We start from the raw sequence: 17,834 nt of genomic DNA, 5'->3' as shown, positions 1-17,834 counted from the left end.
CATCCCTCTCCTTGAACCCAGCAGCTGCAGCCACAATCCCCCGGGCTCGGCCGGGAGCAACTGCAGCTGAAGAGCAGCGACAGGCACACACGCACACACAAATCTATCTATCTAAATAAGCAAAGCAGAAAGAAGGTAAAAATTAAAAAGCGACGAGGGGAAAAAAAAAAAGTAATACAATTACAATAACACACATTAATATATTCATAACAAAACGCAAAGATTTAAAATAATCATAATAAAAGAACTCCCGCCCGCACGGAAGCAAAGCCCGGGGGCAGCGGCCGCACCTTACGAGCGGAGCGGGGCCGCAGCCGCCCCTCCCCGCGGCCGGACCTCCTCCGCCCGGCGGCCCCGCGCCCGCTGCCCCCGCGCCGAAAGTTTGGCCGCGCTCCGCCCGCCGCTCCTGCAGCCCCGCGCTACGCACCGTGTGGCTCAGCTGCCTCGCGGCGTGCCGCTGCCGGGATCCATCGGGAGGCTGCAGCGAGAACTCCGTGCCGGAGGGTTGCGGCGGGGGGAAGGAGACGAGGAGGAGGAGGAGGAGGAGGTGGTGGAGGAGGAGGGGGCCGAGCCCGGCCGGGCGCGGCGTGGAACACAGCGCAGCGCTGCCTGCCGGGAGCGCAGCCCGGCCCGCGGGGAGGGACCGTGCCCACCCCCGCCCGCCCATCCATCCACCCATCCGTGGAGCCGACGGGTCTTCCCCCCTCCCAGAAGGGTCGGAGCGCGGTGTTTCCCCCCTTTCCCCCCCCCTTCCCAGTGCACCCACCCCGGGCACGGCCGCAACTTGCCTGCGAGTTCCGGTGCTTGAGCGGTGCATGTGCTGCTGGAGGTGCACCTGTCCTAAGGGCTGCTCGCTTCGCTTTCCCAGCAAGGCAATACAGCGACTGTCTTCTTATGTCGAAGTTACAGTTCTGCCTCTTTTATTAGAATGTTGTGATAAGCGCCTGTGTCATCACCAGCTCTTTGGTTCTGGAGTCCAGACTCCGGTTTACAGGAGCCTCACTGAGGAGAGAAATACAGACAATGCAGCTGCATTCTTTCCCTTTCCCTTTTCCTCTTCCTTTCCTTTTCCTTTTTTCCCTCTCTCTTTTCCTCTCCCTTTCCCTTCCTTTTTCTCTTTCTCTTTCCCTTTCCCTCCCCCTTTCCCTTTCCTTTTCCCCTTTTCTCTCCCTCTTTTCCTCTCCCTTTACCTTTCCCTTCCTCCTCTTTTCCTTATCCTTCTCCTCTTCCACAGTGGGCTCATCTCTCCCCTGCTCTGCAGGAACACTGAATTGCTGCTAATTCCTTTGGCTCTCCAATTTGCTGCTCTCGTGTCCATGCCTCCCACCGGGTCACAGCCATCAAACCCTCATACAGGTGAGCAGTCCCCTTGGGCAGTGCCTCATCCCTTAGCGTGCCCCATGCTGTGATTTAGTGTGTATGTTACGAAATAACTGAGCAAAAGCTGATCAACCAGCCCCTCTGCACTGACTGCAGCAAGTAGATAAAAATCTCAAAGCAGGAGGGCATGGTCTGCACCAGGAAAAAAAAAAAGAGAACAAAAAAATGTACGCGAAAACCATTCATAAAATTTACCAGCTGAAATTAAAAGTGCTGATGTTCTGCAATGAAAGAGTATGACAAATTCCAGCTTTGTCCAAAACATACAGAAGAGTTAATGATTTGACATTATTGCTGTCTACTACTCCCTGACAGGAGGTTGTGGTGAGGTGGGGGTCAGCCTCTTCTCCCAGGTAGCAGCAATAGGATGAGAGGGAATGGCCTCAAGTTGCAGCAGAAGGGGTTCAGGTTGGACATTAGAAAAATTTTCTTCTCAGAAAGTGTTGAGGCATTGGCACAGGCTGCCCATGGTGCAGTCACTGTCCCTGGAGGTGTTCAAGAACCATGGAGATGTGGCACTGAGGGACGTGGTAAGTGGGCATGGTGGCGTGGGTTGGGGTTGGACATGGCATAGTGATCTTAGTGGTCTTTTCCAACCTTAATGATTCTATGATTCTGTGATTCTATAGCTCACAAAAATCACAAGTTGTTAGGTTCCTCCCAGTTGCAGTTACAAACTACCTGGAAGTCATACGAAAGCATCAGTGTCTCATCATGTCCGTTGCTAACAGAACACAGTGGGGGAATGTCCTGCTCCAAAAAGCTCTGAATCCACTTTGGCGAGACAAATTCAGAGTGGGAGGAAAATGTATAATGCTGCAGATGGTTCTGAGAAAGAAACTGATTTGCCCAAGGTCATGTACGAAGTCTGTGGCAGAGCCAAGAGCTGAATACAACTCTACTGAAATCCAGGCTAAAAATAATGCTCAGTAATTGCACATAGAGTCCAGCAAACACGGATTACACAGAGAATCATCTTTGGAGCAGTATTTTGGGGGCGTTGGGTGCTATTGCATTGGAATTTTTCACTGAACTCATAGCTGAATGGTCACATCCAAAATGTAAACCATGTTACTTGGAAAGCCCCGTAGCACCAATCCTTATCACGGGACAAAAGGCACTCTCAGCTAGCACTAATGGTGCCTTCCCGAGGTCCTCCTCCTATCCTGACTCCCTCCACCTGATTTTCTTACCCAGTGCAGAGATTGTTCTTGCAATACAAAACCCAAGCAAGCAGAAAAAAAAGCTAACATCACGTTGCATCCTTCAGGCACCCTTCCCTGTCACTTAGGAGCACTATTTACACATGCATTTAGTGAATGTTACGATGTGTAATTGCTAATGGGTATTAGTAGAAGTAGTTAATGCAGTTTTCCTTATTAATCAATCCTACCAGTGTGGTAATGATGTCTGTTGTTCTGCTTATGCTTCTTCCAGTAGGGAGCAAGCTCTGTTGATTAGCAAGACCATTTCACACGTGTTTCTCTGGATCAATCCCATTACCATATTTTTTCTCAAGGAGTGAGTGGTTCCCAGCTTATGCTTGAGGAATAACAGAGGCAGAAGGAATGGTGTTGGCTCCCATGCCACCATTTCGTATTTCCTTATCTGTAAGGTTCAGTGAAGTTACACCACTGTGGAGCAGGATGGCTTAGATGCCATCGGTTGAAAAGTTGAGGTCAAACCCCAAAATCTGCTTTATTTTTTAAAATGATAAATAGCTTTAAATGACTGTTGGAAGCATATCACTATCATGTCTGATTAATTATGCCATCATGCACTTCAGAACCAGTCCAGGAAGCAGCTTTTAGGTTCCCACATCCTGAGTCGCAAGAAGAATCTCTCCTCATTTCCACGCCAAGATGATCTGGTTCAAAAGGATGTGAGTAAACCACAATGACAACTGAGTGTTTCACTTTTTCTTAACTCAGTAATTTACGTTGAAATTGTCATAAATAATTCAGTTAATGTAAATAAAAATAAATCCAAGCAGAAATAAAAAGTTCCCCCAAAGACTCAAGGTTTAGGAGACAGGAGGGCAGGCTTTAGACCTGATGCTAACTGAACCCGTAGTGAGCTATTGAAGCTGAATCTCAGCATACTATCATAAATTATGAAACACTGACATTTCACTTTGAATTAATGCAAAGGGCTATTTATACACTGTTTTAGAGTCAGTTGCCTGGGCAAATTAATGCACTTTTTTCCTTCACCAGGCCAAATGTTAGCAACACTGCTATTTTTCAAGGTATCAAGCTATTTGCATATTGAAAATGTTGTCCTAATGCAAGCTTTCCCCCAGGGCTGTAGTATGAGTTACGCTGAAAAGGTAATCAGCTAGATAGAACACACTGGCTCCTTGATCCAAAACTTGATTCAAGATACTGGATGAGAGGATGCTCAATATCTGGGAATTGCTTTCTTCTCATAGGGCAACAACTATCAAAAAGGAAAAAATCTTCTATGGGCTATGATTGCTGTCCTGGTCCTGCCACCAGCAAAAGCTCTGGGTAGCAAAAGAAGTCCTCTTGGGAGTGAAAGAACTACATGTGAGCATGTCATAGAAACATTCACTGCACTGAACTGAAATTTGAACTTTGGATGAGACTGTTTAGTGAAATAATCAAAAGGAGGGGGAAAAGAGAACATTCCAAAGTGACTTTTTGTGAAACTACTCTTCACGGACCGATGTTTTACATATCATTTCAGCGAAGCATTGGTGAAGAAAGGACTTAAAATACTGAATGTTAGCCTTAGAAATGTGCTTAACTGCTTCACTGAACTGTGTTTTACCATAATTAAAATAATTATTTGAAATGTCATCACAGTGGTATAGAAATAAGTTACTTTTAGCAAACTCCGTGGTCTGCAGGTCCGTCATTAGGAACAAGATACCTGGTGTCTCTTGCTCGGAGTCCTTAGTTTATCTCAGAGAAGGAATCTCCCAAATCAGAAGTGCCTCGGGGCTGATGTGAACACAAACACAGTCAGGAACCTATCCTGTGTCCTGCAGATGGGTTTCTATCTGATTATCTGATTCTTCTGGTCATACCAAGTGCTTCTGTACAAATTCCTTGCATCATTTTTTCTCCTCTCATGCCCCATGGTGATGAATAACGCTGGCACAGACCTTAGGAAGATAACAGGTTGTGACAGTGCTTATGCACTTCTGCAGAAACGTGATGTGGCAGCGCAGGAAGTCTTGGTGGTGACGAAGCCAGAAATCTGCTTTTAGGCCATTCCTCATGTTTCCTCAATTCCTACACAAATGTTATTCAAGGGCGTTGCATGGCCCAGCTCTGCAGGAAGATCTGTAGTCCTGAGAGAGGAGGATGGGTATGGCACACAGCTCAGCTCTAGCTGGTGATGCTGCTCAACAGGCCCTGTTTGTGCAGGAAACATCACAGTTAGCTGTTACAGGGTCCCTCCATCTTGTTCAGAGACTGCAGTGAGATCACACATCACCAAATCCATGTTGACAGGTTGTGCTGAAGCATTTCTCTCCTATTATGCCAGATGATGCCTTACAGCATCACACTATTAGCACTTCCAGCAGATGCATGTTAGAGTTTTCACTCAAGCCCACACTAGTGAGGTCATTCCACATAGTGGGAAGCAGCTGAGCTGCACTGCCTACAGTCCCTCCCATCCCAAAGATGCAATGAGTTTGTGGAGGATGGGGTCAGCTTGTGGTAGTAACTTTCATTATTAAGAGCAAGGTTTTGTGGCTTTTTTTTTTTTTTTTTTTCTCTGAGAGAGTGCCTTAACATCAGCCAGAAATTTCACGTTCCTTTCACTGCTCTGCCACTGAGCTCCAGGTAGCCCATGATCTGCACCTTAACCCCCTAGAATGAAGTTTCACATTTTGAAAAACTAAATTCACAGAGAGTTGTTAGGGAACATAAGAAATGATTTTTTTTTCATCAAGTTATTGGCTGAACTGTAGTTTAATTCCTTATCTGCCATCTGTATCTTGTGAGACTATTGAAATCATGAGTAATCTGTGATACAAAAAACAGAAATACTTTTGGCCTGTCTCCTGCCTTTAGACAAATAAAAATACATATTGTTATATATTTTACCTTGAATTACATTGTAAGTATTTGGCTGAGATCCTGTATTTTTAATAACAAGATGGGCTAAATAGATGTGAGGTTCTTCCTTGGAACCTCTGAGGTAAGTGGGAAGATGCGGCAGAAACATACTATAGAAACAGAATTATCAAGATCGGAAAAGACCTCCAAAATCATCCAACCATCAGTCCATCTCCACCATGCTCACACACTTCGTCCCTCAGTGCCACATCTCCATGGCTCTTGAACACCTCCATGGATGGTGATTCCACTGTACCAGTGCTTCACCACTCTTCTGAAAAGAAATTTTTCCTAATATCCAACCTAAATCTCCCCTGATGCAACTTGAGGCCATCACCTCTTCTGCTATAGCTGTTACCTGGGAGAAGAGTCCAACCCCCACCTCACAGCCTCCTGTCAGACAGTTGCAGAGATTGATAAGGTCTCCCCTGAGCCTCCTCTTCTCCAGACTGAACAACCCCACTTCCCTCAGCCACTCTCCATAAGACTTGTGCTCCAGATCCCTCACAGCCTTGTTGCCCTTCTCTGGACGCACTCCAGTGCCTCAGTAGTGTAGTGAGGGGCCCTAAACTGAACACAGTGCTTTAAGTGCTCTTATTTTATACACAAGGAAGAATGAAATGAAAGCAACTTGATGGTATAAAAATCATGAACAGTCCTTAACATACAATGGAGATCCCTAAGGATTCAGGATATTGTACAGCATAAGGAAAGGACTGATCATACCCACAACAGTTTTACATAGCTTTTTCTATCTGTTGTACCAAGCACTAGATCCAAGAAACATTTAAGCATGTGCTTAACTTGATAGACATGAGGAGCTTTTTATTTAATGCACATTTAAGCTGAGGCATGGCTGTTTGTGGGATGGGGTTTTATCCCGGGATTCCCTGCTCCTTTACACCACATGATTTCATTAGGTGTTGTCTGTTTCTGTAGCACTGCCGTAGGGTATGAGCCAAGCCCAGCTGAAGTCAGTGGGAATCTCTACAGATTTGATGGCAGTTGGATTGGACCCTTTATAGGAAACAAAAACAGATCTTGTGGAACATGAAAGCCAAAAAAAAAAAATCCTCTTACATTTGTGAGGATCAAATACTAATTTCCTGTTTTAGGATGAGAGACTTCATAAATCAAGTTTCTATCAAGTGAAAAATTTTACCAGCTGTACTATAAGCCACGGAAAATAGAGGGAGAGCATAATACTCTTAGCAACCCCTGAGTTTAGCTGAGTGGAAGGCATTGCTTGGCTGCACGTAACAATGCAGCAGGAAGGAATGATGGTGTTTATTTGAGCTCGCAGGTTCTTCTGCTGTTGTATGCTTTCACGGTACCTGGTTTTCAAAAATAAATAAATAAATAAATAAATGTGTTTGTGAATGCTTACATGTCTGTGGTTTCATGCCATAGCTGTCATCTAACACGAGGTGAGATGATTTTCAGTTGCCATGCCAAGCCGTTCTAGCTCAACTTTTATCACAACTCCACTTTCTGCTGTTGGCATCAGCTCTGAATTTTGTTGCAGGATTAAAAGCTTGCCATTCCTGAAAGACTTTTTGGGAATAAACAGTTTGAGACACAAAGTTGGGTCCGATTTGATAGCATTGCTTTTCTCCCTTTTTAATGGTGGCCATATTAATGACAGGTTGGCATCTGCGGCTCACAATTCTGCTGTTGGCTTTGCATGCTGTGTCCTATGCTTCCAGCTGAGTCTTTCCCAAACCACAATCCCTGGTACTTCCACTTGGTGGGATGAAGTAACAAATAGCAGTGTTGGAAAGTGAGAATCGCAGAATCATGGAATCCTTAAGGCTGGAAAGGACCTCTATGATCAAACTCTGGTCAAATAAAAAATCTCCAGTGTGCCAGTGGTGATTGGCTTCAGTAAAGACAGATGATAATGATCAACTATCTAATAGGACAACAACAGGAGTACAAAAGACCATGCAGGATGAAAGGACAAAAAATGACAAGTCTATCAAGATAGTACTGGATCTGGACATTGATGGCCCTGCCTGTGGCAAAAGGTTGGACCTTAATGATCCTTGGCGTCCCTTCAACCCAAGCCATTCTGTGATTCTATGATTCATCCTAAGATACAGCTCAGTCAGATTGGTGCGTCACTGTGCTGTGAGTGCTGGTACCTGTTGTGTGCCTGCTGCCCTTCAGCTCCTCAGTGCACCAGATGGACCCGAGAAATCAAAAGGTCCAGATTTAGAAAGCATGTATTTATTGCTACCCTTTCTGCATTTTCCTACAAATGTTACCATCTCTGCCAATTACGTACCCAGATTCGTCTCTGTGTAGGGGCTAAAGGGAGATTCAAGGAACAACAAGGGCAGAGGATGTTGATAAATGCCTATTTACAGATGGTGCAAGCTTTGTGGGGCAATTTGCAACAACTAGGAAAAGATCTGATTAATTTTTGTCTGTTCTATACCAACTGAAAATCAAGAAGCTGTATCATTTCCTTCCATCTGTGCAACTAAGCCTCGGTTACAACACTTATCCTGGGGCCACAAGAGCAGAAATGGGTTCTCTAGTTTCTATTAAGATGCAAATTGAGATGTTTTCCACTTTAGAGAAGTGATAGTATCTCTTTGTAGACTGAATTTCATTGGTAACTAGTAGTTTCATAGAATCATAGAATCATTACAGAATCGTTTGAGTTGAAAGGGACAATTAAGAGCCATCTATTCCATCTCCTCTGCAAAGAACAGGGACACCTATAGCTCCATCAGGTGCTCAGAGCCTCATCCAACCTGACCTTGAGTGTCTGCAGGGATGGGACATCCACCATATGTTTTTAAGTCTGATAGGAATTTAATATCTTTGAGATCCCTGGACTTCTGAACAGAGATTCAAAAGTTTTGAAAGCAAAAGCAGGCTGACTGACAGAGACTCACATGCAATGTGACTGAACAAGTCATTTCCTTAGCAAACCAAGCTGCAAACTCGGAGGGAGCACTGCATTGAAACCCAGTAGGTTGATGTGCGTGATTTAAACCTAGTGAAAGATAGGCTGAAAAGATTTTGCTTTCAGTCCTACCCTAGCAGTCTCCAGTGGGATCAATCTTTTGTCTCTGAATTTCCCTGGAAAATAATCTACACCCAAACATATATCAAAAGCAATGCTGCAAGATGATCTATATCACAAACCACTCAAAGTAGAAGCTTTTCTTTTTCCACACCCAAGTATACCTCAACAACACAGCCTCCAACACATACATAACTAATTCGTTTAGAAACACCACAAATCAAGGCTCTTTCACTCCATCCAACAGAGATATCCCCTCTTCTCTCACAGCCCCTTCTCAGACAGAAAGGTGTTTCAGTATCCAAATGGGAACTATAAGAAAGATGGGGCACACAATTTAGCAGCATCTGTTGCGAAAGGACAAGGGAAAATGATTTCGAACTAAAAGAGGAAGATTAAACTGGATATAAGGAAACATTTTTTACACTAAGGGTGGTGAGGCACTGGGACGGGTTGCCCCATTTATGCCCCATCTATGGAGACATCAAGGTTGGGTGGGGCTCTGAACAACCTGCTCTAGTTGTAGGTATCCATATTCATTGCAGGGGGATTTAACTAGATGGTCCATAAGGGGTCTTTCCAACTCAAATGTCTCTGATTCCCTTATTTGGTTTGAGCAGACTGTGAAGAGATCGTGGCTATTGTTGACTGGTGAAGAGACAGTAACCCATGGGAAAGACATTCCCTGAAAGTAGCAGTGGTTTCTGTGTTATGTCCGAGAGGCCACTTCACAAAGTGAAGTGAAAGGCTTAGTGAAAGGCTTCATTCTAAGACAAAATACAGTTATTTCCCTACTAGCAAGATTTCAAGCCTTTTAAAGGCTTTTCTTACATTTCACTGTTGCTCTGTAAATTCCCCAGGGTTTCTGGAGACATAAGGGTGTATGATACGAATGCAGTAAGGTTGTCAAACTCTGCTTATTTCATATACTTCAATTAGCTGTGGAGATTAACTTCATCAGGGTGAAGTGGCAAGGGCAAACGGAAGGAGCCAACTAAAAGTGAGCTTAAGACAACAGGAGAACAAATGTAGAGATGAAGGAGTTGAGATTTAAGAGGCACACTTAGGAGAGAGCTGGAGAAAGTGATAAAGAGCTTGAGGAACTCAGGTTAGGGACTGCCTGGGGAATGATGCTTCTGTAAGGGACTAGAAGAAAGTAAAACCAGAGAAGAGTGGTAGAAGCACTTGAGGCACACACTGCAAGGGGAGACCTCAGCGGATAGTTAGAAAAACTGAAGGCTATTTGAAGGAATGTGTGCCTCCCAAAGATGAGAAGTGCAATATTGTGATACAGGGAAGGCCCAACAGGTTTTATTAGACTCCCAAGGCAAAATATGAGACTGTAACTCTCTGCATTACTGGAGGTTCATACTGGGAATAAATTTTTTATTGTGAGGGTGATGAGACACTAGAACAAGTTGCCCAGAGGAATTACGGATGCCCCATCATTAGAAGTGTTCAAAGTCATGTTGGAACAGGACTTTAGGCAATCTGGTCTAGGGAGACATATCTCTGCCCATGGCAGCAGGCTGTGTGAGAATGATTCTAAGGTCCTCTCCGACAAAAAACATTCTGTAATTCTGCAATTCATCACGCTGTCAGGGTCCTCCTCACCATCTGAAAAACAGGAGCTTGTTGCTATCTCATTTTGCTACTTGAAAGACTTGGGAATAGCAAGGAAATAGCTTGAGCTAAACTCATTCAATGATAAAATATATATATGTATATATATGTAGAGTTGTTTTCGTAAGCATAAATTTAGTGGAAAAATCCCTGGATTAATCTTCATTTGCTCGATTATTTGATCAATTAGATCAATTATTTGATCTAGCAAAGTATCACACTTCATTTATGCAGTGCGGTAGGAATTGAGGAATTGCTAGACTTTGACCCAACCAGACACAAGTGGGATGCATCAGCCTGGCCTGGAGAAAGTGCTTCCTCATATTTTGTGGAGAAAAGTAAGAAATACCCTAGTACATGATAAGGGATAACTTGTGAACAGAAAGTTTCTTCTGGATAATTCCACACAGTCATTGATTGGCTTCTGCCCTGAGGCATTACAGTTTATATCCCCATTATCTTTTTATATTGCCTAATAAAACTGTTGGCTGTTGCCATTACATGGGTAATGGACATTTATATAAAACTCTTTATGAGCTGTAGATGGAGATCATCCTCTTCTCCACACACATGGAGCCACCTTTGAAGTAAAATGCAACAGCTGCTTAATAGCCAGGCTTTATTAATAAACCCCAGTAATACTGGAGAGGAAACACGACTCCACATCAAGTGGAGATTGAATGAGAAATTTGGAAAAAAACAGATTTTCCTTCTCACAGAAGAAATTACCCCTTTCTTTGCTTGCTGGAATTCACTGACTCCAGGCAGTTCAGGTTTCACTTGCGTACCGCCTTTTGAAAGAGGGAAAATCATGGCACTTCCAGTGTACGACATGATGGCTAAGGGGCTGATTTAGGAAACAGCCTCCTGGCTCCTCAGGCCCAGTTTCAGTTTGGAAGAGCTCCTCACTGAGGGCCATCTGCTGCTGTCTGGGAGGGACAAGAGATTCCAGCACCCAGATTCCAGTGAATTGCTCCATACAGGTTTCTTTGGTGAGGTTTGATGTAGAAAGTTTTCTACTTGAACACATTTCCTTTTTTGTCACTTATTGCTTTGTGCTCTTCATCACCTGAAATCATTTTCTTTGTTTTCCTTTTAATTCTGATTCTGCAGATGGCAAGAAATTATTCCTTTGGGAATGAAGAAAAGTCATCACTGAAACTCAAAGCGATAACCGATTTCCACTTCCTTTCACAGCAGCACTATTCAAAAGACAGAGTGAAAAATGACTCCTGGAGTTATGAAGTCCTTGGTCCTGTCAAGGGAAAGGACTGTCTAAAAGAGATGGAAATGTTTGTTTTTCTTTTTAAAGCACAAGCAATGTTTGCAAGGAGTCTACATGGCATTTCAAGACCAAGAGAGAATAATGATTTATAATTTTTGTTTGTTTTATATAATGTATAACATTTGATGCAATAATCTGTTTCAAAAATAAACTGATTTATTTTTCCACTCTTTTTTGCGTTTGTATACTTAATAGTATCCAGCACTCGTGTAAAGATTTCTATCTTCAAAAGATGAGAATTAGTTAAAAGCATTAACGGATTAATCTCCATAATCTCCCAAGGATAAACATTCCCTTCATCTGGCATTTGGGGAAACTGAGAACAGATCTTAAGTGGATTGCAGACAGTTTCATGTACCTGAGCCTGAATTACCACAGTGGAGCCCTTGTTTCCCAGATTTCCCTCCTAGAAATGCAGAGGGAGCTGGTACCCACCCCATCCATTTCCCTGTCTTTCTTAAATACATGCCGTCATTATCACATATCTCACCCACTCGAGTTAATCGGATATAAAACATTAACTTTTGCAGCTTCACAAAGGTGCACTCACAGATATTACAGAGGAACATCAAATTTAACTTGGAAGAAACATAGTCCTGTGGTTTAAATGCCTTCAGCAAAGGATTAAGGTTTTCCCTTCACCACTCAAGCACTGCCTTACATGCACCCTGCTTATCGTGTTCCCCCTTCTTACAGGGCTTTTTAACATAAATGCAGTGTGGGAATCTGTCCTTCAGCTCCTGATGGTTTCATCATTTAGTTAAATAAATAAATAAACAAGAAAAAAAATAAATAAACAAGATTGTGCTGGTGTTCTTACCAATGTGTGGCTTATGCTTTCCTATAGATATTACTTATAACATCCCAATGTCTTAACATTTGTGAAGCTTCTCCTCCTCAGGGCAAAGACTGAAAATAAATGCTGATATGAGAAGGATTACTGGATGGGAAAGGCAGCATTCGTTTATACATCCCAATCAAACCTGATGAGAAGGCTTTGCATATCGATGTTGGGGATTAGCAGTGAAATAGGATAAAGCAAACATTTTCCTGCTGGTAGAAGCGATAGGGCTGTGAAGGTTGAGGGCATTTTTGCTTGTAGCAAATAACTCCCTCTCTTCTCGTGATGTACCAAGGGAAAGGAAATTTTTCCCCTGGCAGATTACAAGAGATAAAGTAAGTGGAGGTGAATTTCAAATGTGCCCATCAGCACATTTCAACCAGAATGGCAATCAACACAAGCTTGATACGTGCATCCATGCCCCATTAGATACCAGAACATGCAGTTTTTAAATACTTGCAGGTGACCTTTTCTGTGATATACTGATATAGTTTGCCTGCCCATTTCAATAACCCACTGCTAGGTCTCCTTTTTTAAGCAACACTGGTTTTGAGGTGAGTTTATGATGCGAAAGAAAGATGCATCTCTTGTTGATGGGAGGAAGTGAAAATGAAGTGAGCATGAGAAGGAAGGGTGCCCTGGGCTGGAAGTCAAGAACTCTTTTTGTTCAGAGGATCCCCAGGCTGCCTAGTGTTGCCAACCCTGCCCACTGCAGGAGGTCGGAGCTCAATGACCTTTAAGGTTGCTCCCAACTTAAGCCATTTGATGAGTCTATGATTCAGACTGACTCAGAGTACACACTAAGGCTCTCACTGAAGAATCAAGAGCCTCTTGGTGTTTCTTTCTCCTGGGAACCCTTTAGATTAGATCACTGTAGGTATAGTTAGTACATGGAGATGATAAGTATATCAGAGATATCTAGAGACTGCATTAGGACAAGTAATGGGGATGATGCAGTAAGAAGAACAGTTCTACATGGCAGAAGAGATGAGTTGGAGGCATCATGGAAGGAAGGGAGGTTTTCAGGGAATAGCTGCAGGAAGGCTGGAGTCCGCCTCAGGCAGAAAGTGATCATATAGAATAAGAAGAGAGATCTAGCTTGCCGGGACAGTCATATTTGTGAGGAGTCTCATCACCTGTTTGAACTGGATATTATCTACACCTACAGATATTTCTTGACATTTGTACATCTGAATTTTAAACTGAATTTGATCCACCATATTCCTGAGCTCAAGGAGCACAAGGCTGTTAGATGAACAGGGAAGATCTCCTCTCTTCCAGAAAGGAAAGTTCACATGGTGGGTGGTCTAACAGGTTCTCAGTGATGAGGCAAATGTACATCTTTGAACCTCACATAGTCTCAGCCACACAAGGAGTGACCAAAGTGGCTCCATGCCATGGCTGGAGCAGTTTGCTGTAGTTGGGAATATGCCTTTGGCAAGTGGGAAGAGGCCTGGAGTTTGGATCTAACTATAGGTGAGGTGTGAGGACTGGGGAAACAGACAGTGTGTCAGAGCTTGGGGAGTTTGTGCTGGCCTCCATTCCAAAATTCTCCCTCCTTTGAAATAAAATGTATGTAGAAGTTTGAGTCCTTTTTCCAATAGAGCCCTGGTGATGTTGTCCAGTGTTGAGGCTGATGGGATATCGGGCTATTGGCTTGTCCCGGAATATGAAATAGCAGATTGCTAATGCTATAAATGATTTGGAGCTATGGGGCACTCGAAGAGGGCTCAGCACATAGCTAGGATTCCTTCCAGAATACAGTTCAGCATGGTCTGGGATATCCAATAGGACCTCTGGTCCTCCTGGGGGAGCTCTAAAGAACAATGAAGCAGAAGAGCAAGGAGCTGTATGTGAATACCTCTTCCCATTCTTCCTCCCACAGTCTTGTCCCATGCTGCACAGATTCTCTTCAAGGTAGTTGTGCTCCTTTTGCTGTGCAGCTGGCATCGATGGGTGCTGCAGAAATATCTCTCCATCTCCATGTGGGTATTCTGTCAGCTTGAGATGTCTCCATGCTGTTAAACCTTTTTTTTTTTTTTTCCATCCTTATAAAACGGGGAGGCTGCTGCCAAGCTGCCTCTTGGCCTTTAGTCCATGCTAACATCTGTTCCACAGCTTAGAAAAGGGACTTGGCCTGGGATGAGTGATGTCAGGGACTCCCAACCAGTCAGCAGTGTAGAGGACTGAGTTCCAGCACTTGGGAATATTCCTGGCGCTGTTTGTAAGCAGAAGTGTATATAAGTTTATAAGCATATGTGTAAGCATACTCTCTAACTACTGTTTCCACACAAACCCTGTCATCTTTCAATGATCCTTCATTTATTCGATCCAGATAGAAGCTGGTTCCTCCAATTTACATTTTTTACACTCTTTCATGCTTCTGCATATTTTAAATCTGGAAGGAGTGTTTGTGATCTCCCAGTCTGATTGCCCACGTAGCACTGCATTTCCCCATCAGTCGACAAAACTGAGAGCTAAATGGTTAAGGCGTTCCCTTCATAAGCAAACAACCTGTTCTTTTGGCTCTGATTGGTGCACTTGGAAATGCTCACTGGTAGATTTAAATTAGCAGGATACCACTCTGAATGCAACTACACCAGCTTTCAGCCTGCTTTCAGTCTGAAACAAGGCTTCTGGGCTCATACTCTATGTGCATCTATCTATCTGTCACTCTCTCCCCCAGGGTTTTTTGACTTGTGGAGCTTCAATCACATTTAGCAGTGGCCCCAAGGAGATTATTTTTTGACAAATTCCAACAGAGCAGGGGGTGGACTGATGAGAAAGACATTTATCCCTGGGATAAGGGCACAAAAGAGAGCACACTGCAAGCTGTAGATCCATAGGAGACCAGGCTTCCTCAGTTAACACTGCTGATGTCCATGTTGCACTATGTCCATATTTACCAATTTTTATACGTCACTGAGATTTTCTCCAGTTTCACTTTCAAATTGGTTCCTAGTGGGAGTCCTGGGTCAGTGAGATCCCTGCTGAATCATAGAGTCATGGAATCACTAGAGTTAGAAAAAACATCTAAGATCATCTTGTCCAACTGTACACCTACTGCCAATAATAACCACTAAACCATGTCCCTAAATACTACATCCCCATGTTTCTCAAACTCCTCCAGGGACAGTGACTCCATATCCTCCCTGGGCAGCCTGTGCCAATGCCTCACCACTCATTCTGAGGACTTTTTCCTAATACCCAACCTGAACCTCCCCTGGTGCAAACTGAGACTTTTCCTTCTCAGCCTATGAAGATATTCCTGGATTAGATTTCAAGTGACCATTTGCTTTGAGAAATGAGTGTTACCAGAATATAAGTCAAGAAAGCTCAACACTTGGTTTGTCATGAAAATGAATAAGAATCTTTTGATATTTTTCAGCTTGAATGTGTATTCTGTTTATGAATCACAGCAGAGGGAAAAGTGGGGAGTAAAAAATTGCTTTTGGAGTTGAATTAAAAATGGAAAAGGTGTCACCTCTGTCTCAGTGATGGTCTTTAGTGCCTCCTGACTTGCTATTGGGATTTTAAACAAAGGCTACAAACTGGAAAAAAAATGAAGCGGATTGGGCTCCCATTCTACCGCATCTCTGCACTGAACAGTTTTCTTCCATAGCAAGTGATAGAATACGCAGCAGCTGGGAGTACAGAAAAAAAAAAAAAAATAGTAGCAAAAAAGAAGAAGGAATTAGAAAAACCTCATGCAAACACCAGTGACTCATCATTTCCACAGGCTTTCAGCTTGCCCAGCATGCTATCTGGGCGCCAAGACGCGGGAAAATCACACCACTTCATTAAGGTAAGCTGCTTTCCAAAGGCCAGGCTGGTATCTGCATGCTGTGACCGAGGGAGGCTGTCACAGTCCTAGCCCAGCACAGAAAGGTCCAGATGATGGCTTGAGATTATTTGAGATGAATAAGCCCCAGCATGCAGGCAAGCCTTCTTCCCCAGATCTGTGCTTCCACTGTGTAAATGTGCGACAGATACCATGCAAATTCATCCAGGTAATGGCTCACTTCCAGCTGTAGCCACAAGTCGCATTGGTGGCACACAGTTGCACTTGTGGACTTCTGAGTGCTATTTCATCCCTTTTGTGGATGAGAAGAAGAAAAGGGCTCATCTGATAGAAGCAGTAAGGGTGGAATCCCCTGCAATAGGGCTGCTTTGGAAGCTATGGGTGATGGTACCTAAATCAGCTGCACCAAGGAGAAGAAAAACTATGCACAAAACCAAGCTGCAAGAGCTATCACCAGTAGGTCAAGAGAGGCAATTCTTCCCCTCTGCTCAGCACTGGGGAGGTCACATCCGGAGTTCTGGATCCAGTGCTGGCATATCAATAGGAAAGGGACACAGACATACTGGAGAGAGTTCAATAGAATGTCACTAAGATGATGAAGGGACTCTCTCTCATATGAGAGAGCTGAGACTGTTCAGCCTGGAGAAGAGGAGGCTCAGGTGGATCTCATCTATGTCCATAAATACTCTTGTCACTGGACAAGAGGCAGTGGACACAGACAGGAACACAAGAGTTTCCCTCTGGACAGCAGGAAGCATTTCCGTGCTGTGTCATTGTCAGAACACTGGCACAGTTTGCCCAGAAAGGCTGTGGGTTCTTCTTGGAGATCTTCCAAAGCTGCCTGGACATGGCCCTAGTCACCCTGCTATGGGGTGTACCTTCTGGAGCAAGTGTTGGAGCAGATGGACCCACAGTGTTCCTGCCAACATCAGCCAATCTGGTGTTCATCATATGGCCAGTGCTGGGATCAACATTGCTTGTTTAAAATCAAGAACAATAATTTTGACTCAAGTGCCAACTGTGGGAGCTTTGGCAAAGCATTCATTGGGTCAGCCCAGGCTTGGACAAGTGACACTTATCCAGCATACAGAAGAGAGGGGTTGTATTACCACTCTTTGGAGTTATTTTGTGCAAGTGGAAGTACAAAGCCTGGTTAAGCATTGACTTAGAAAGACACCCCTTTTTTAAAAGGCATTGTGGCTAGTTAAAAATGTTCTGTCTGTGCTGCTTGTAAGGAATGTTTGCTGCTGCTTGTATGCAACCACGATTGCTGCAGAGTTCAAGCATATCAAGATTACCCATGCAGAATAAATGCTGAGAAAATTAAGTTCACATTTTGGAACACCCAGCATCAACAAAGCCCATTCCAGGCACTAGAAACAAGTCCTGATGAGGACTGCTGATACACTAAAGTGAGCAGAGAGTGAAAGAAATAGCTCTCCCTTTGATACCACTGCAGTTTTTCAGTAAATAGATTTTCTCTTTCTGGAAATCAGTAGCTAATTATCCTGAAAAATCATGATCCTTTAAGAGTATAAATATGTCTAAACACCAATTAAAAAATCATTATAACCCAAAAGCAATCAACAAATTTGAGAAAAATAAAGTTATCCCGGCTGGTAGAAAACATGCTGTAGATCAAAGAAAAAATTATTTCAGATTTTTTTGTTCTCATACCAATTTTACCTGCTGCTATTTGTTGCCTCCTCACTGCCTGACCCTTGGCCATGGTTGTATCCCAACTGTTGGAGCACGGTAGGAAACACATCCCA

The 17,834-nt window shown here is 43.6% G+C and overlaps 1 protein-coding gene and 1 long non-coding RNA gene across 8 annotated transcripts in view; one reads left to right on the top strand and one right to left on the bottom strand.

The window, feature by feature from the left end:
- The window catches only part of FAT3 (FAT atypical cadherin 3), a 452,006-nt gene extending 451,398 nt beyond the window's left edge, over nucleotides 1-608 (bottom strand). For all 7 annotated transcript variants that reach the window (XM_052669203.1, XM_052669235.1, XM_052669218.1 and 4 more), the window contains exon 1: nucleotides 428-608. The gene's annotated coding sequence lies outside the window, so the exon portion shown is untranslated. The remainder of the gene's footprint in view (nucleotides 1-427) is intronic.
- The window catches only part of LOC128074652 (uncharacterized), a 185,805-nt gene that overhangs the window by 151,693 nt on the left and 16,278 nt on the right, over nucleotides 1-17,834 (top strand). The window lies entirely within an intron of this gene.

Source organism: Tympanuchus pallidicinctus, unplaced genomic scaffold, assembly GCF_026119805.1.
Source record: "Tympanuchus pallidicinctus isolate F22 unplaced genomic scaffold, pur_lepc_1.0 scaffold11, whole genome shotgun sequence".
In the NCBI taxonomy this organism is placed as follows: domain Eukaryota; kingdom Metazoa; phylum Chordata; class Aves; order Galliformes; family Phasianidae; genus Tympanuchus; species Tympanuchus pallidicinctus.
The sequence above is the reverse complement of the archived record's forward strand: the minus strand, read 5'-3'. Positions and strand labels throughout refer to the sequence as shown.